At 45.4% G+C, this 2,345-nt stretch overlaps 1 protein-coding gene across 1 annotated transcript in view; it reads right to left on the bottom strand.

The window, feature by feature from the left end:
- RIMBP2 (RIMS binding protein 2) overlaps positions 1-2,345 on the bottom strand; it is a gene marked incomplete at its 3' end in the record, with an annotated part of 42,575 nt that overhangs the window by 25,198 nt on the left and 15,032 nt on the right. The gene's annotated exons all lie outside the window — the stretch shown is intronic.

Here is a 2,345-nt window from a genome sequence, read left to right as displayed (position 1 = left end):
GTAAAGAGGAAAAGAGGGAAAGAGGGAAAGGAAAAATCAGTTAGTCATGCCACATATAGTATGCTCTAACCACATAAAGTGTCATACTGTACACTCAAATCCAAAGCCAATTAGAGTCTTGAAGGGATGGCTCAGTCAATATTACTACAGCTCTTTTTGGTTCCAAGCCACTGAAATAACTGCTTATTTTTAGGAAATTGCATCTCAGTGAAGCTTAGTAACACCCGCAGTTTGTTGGAGCAAGAAGAGCATGCTCAACACAGTGCAAGAACGCATCAGAAGTACTTCTGAAACCCTCTAAATTAAAGGGTTTAATTTAAAAAATTAAAACTGAAAACTGAGCTTGTTATTCTACATTGCAGGGGGTTCATAGTGTAGAAACCAACCACACCAGCTAGGAGAACGCAATGCAAAATTAAGCTCATTGTTTACATGCAGTAACAGTATTTATCATCTAAGTAAATAGCTCACAAAATACTTAAAGGCAACCACAAGAACGGTTGACTCTAAACAGGAGTGCAACATTTAGAGTCTAATCCACTGAGTCAGAGAAGAAGAGAGGGAATCAATAAGAGCAGTGTATTTTATGTAGCTCAGAAATTCAGTTATCAAATTTTGGCTGGAAAAGTCTAAACCTAAAAAAACCCACTGACACAGATATGCTAACTTCATTTTCCTCAGCTGTGAGGGCTACCCTACTCCCTTACTGGTTTCCATGGAAGCTGAGTGTGTTGGGTTGACCCTGGCTGGACACCAGGCGCCCACCCAAGCCGTTCTGTCCCTCCCCTCCTCAGCTGGACAGGGGGGAGAAATTATAACAAAAGGTTCATGGGCCGAGACAAGGACAGGGAGAGATCACTCACCAGTTACTGTAATGGGCAAAACAGACTCAACTTGGGGAAATTAGTTTAATTTATTACCAATCAAATCAGAGTAGGGTAATGAGAAATAAAACCAAATATTAAAACACCTTCTGTCACTCCTCCCTTCTTCCCAGGCTTAACTTTACTCCCAAATTCTCTACCTCCTCCAGCCCCTAAGGGTCACAAGGGGACAGGGGATGGGGATTGTGGTCAGTTCATCTCACATGGTCTCTGCCACTCCTTCCTCCTCAGGGGCAGGACTCCTCACACTCTTCCCCTGCTCCAGTGTGGGGTCCATCCTACGGGAGACAGTCCTCCACCAGCTTCTCCAAGGTGAGTCTTTTCCATAGGCTGCAGCCCTTCACAAACTGCTCCAGCCTGGGTCCCTTCCACAAGGTCAAGTCCTTCAGGAACAGACTGCTCCAGCTTGGGTCCCCCATGGGGTCACAAGTCCTGCCAGCAAACTTGCTCCATTGTGGGCTCCTCTGCCCACAGGGCCACAGGTCCTGCCAGGAGCCTGCTCCAGTGTGGACTTCCCACAGGGTCACAGCCTCCCTTGGGCATCCACTTGCTCCAGTGTGGGGTCCTTCCCAGGCTGCAGGGGCACAGCCTGCCTCATCATGGTCTTCACCACAGGCTACAGGGGAATCTCTGCTCCAGCACCTGGAGCACCTCCTCCCCCTCCTTCTTCACTGACCTTGGTGTCTGCAGAGTTGTTTCTCTCACATATTCTCACTCCTCTCTTCAGCTCCAGTCACCGTTGTGCCCTTTTTTTTCCTCTTCCTAACTGTTATCCCAGAGGTGCTGCCACCATTGCTGATGGGCTTGGCCTTGGCCAGCGGTGGGTCCGTCTTGGAGCTGGCTGGCATTGGCTCTACTGGACATAGGTGAGGCTTCTAGCAGCCTCCCACAGAAGTCACCTCTGCGGCCCTCCCTCTGCCAAAACCCTGCCACGCAAACTCAATACACTGGATCAAGCCATAAAGTCACAACCAAAAACATATACCCAAACTATACTTCACTGTCATGCATGGTAATAAAGCCTCCTTGAGTCCTGCAAGCACAGTCATATTTCTTCCTGTACTACAGTAGTAAGTCTTATTGCTAGCACCTGATAAAATATTGTCTCCAGGAGCATTAGCAAACATATGATGACAGGCAATAGAAAGCCTTGTGTTATCCATCATTACAAGTTTAATAAAATCTACCCAGAATATGAGTTCTTGATAAATGATAGAAAACCTGCATCAATCGCTATCTCTTTTACATCGAACTGTCTTGCAGTAAGGCTTTCTTGGAGAAGAAGATCATCTGATTCCCTATCAACACAAAAACTTGATGAACAATATTATGTTTTTCGTTTTAGGCTGAAAATCTAATCAGTCTGTATATATATTAAAAACACAATGAATTTTTATTTATAGTATCAAAATGTGACAGCAAATGCATGAGACCATACCAGTGACTTGCTTTGTTTTAAAG

This window comes from Phaethon lepturus, unplaced genomic scaffold (assembly GCF_000687285.1).
Source record: "Phaethon lepturus isolate BGI_N335 unplaced genomic scaffold, ASM68728v1 scaffold1093, whole genome shotgun sequence".
NCBI classification, from domain to species: domain Eukaryota; kingdom Metazoa; phylum Chordata; class Aves; order Phaethontiformes; family Phaethontidae; genus Phaethon; species Phaethon lepturus.
Note: the sequence above shows the minus strand (reverse complement) of the source record. Positions and strands in the feature narration are given on the sequence as shown.